This window comes from Nematolebias whitei, chromosome 3 (genome assembly GCF_014905685.2).
Source record: "Nematolebias whitei isolate Nwh7 chromosome 3, NemWhi1, whole genome shotgun sequence".
In the NCBI taxonomy this organism is placed as follows: Eukaryota; Metazoa; Chordata; class Actinopteri; order Cyprinodontiformes; family Rivulidae; genus Nematolebias; species Nematolebias whitei.
The window spans coordinates 24151689-24151931 of record NC_056500.1 but is presented as its reverse complement, the minus strand read 5'-3'; the positions used below and the strand labels follow the sequence as shown (position 1 = coordinate 24151931).

The following is a 243-nucleotide window of genomic DNA, read 5'->3' as shown; positions in this document are numbered from 1 at the left end:
CCTGGACCAGTCCAAAGCCACACCAGAGGCTGCTGAGTTCCTGGACCTGTCCAAAACCACACCAGAGGCTGCTGAGTTCCTGGACCTGTTCAAAGCCACACCAGAGGCTGCGGAATTCTTGGACCAGTCCAAAGCCACAGAAGAGGCTGCTGAGTTTCTGGACCAGTCCAAAGCCACACCAGAGGCTGCTGAGTACCTGGACCAGTCCAAAGCCACACCAGAGGCTGCTGACTGCCTGGACCA

General features: G+C 57.6%; 1 protein-coding gene across 1 annotated transcript in view; it reads left to right on the top strand.

Moving 5' to 3' along the window:
- Positions 1-243, top strand: part of kdm4aa (lysine (K)-specific demethylase 4A, genome duplicate a) — a 42605-nt gene that overhangs the window by 17862 nt on the left and 24500 nt on the right. The gene's annotated exons all lie outside the window — the stretch shown is intronic.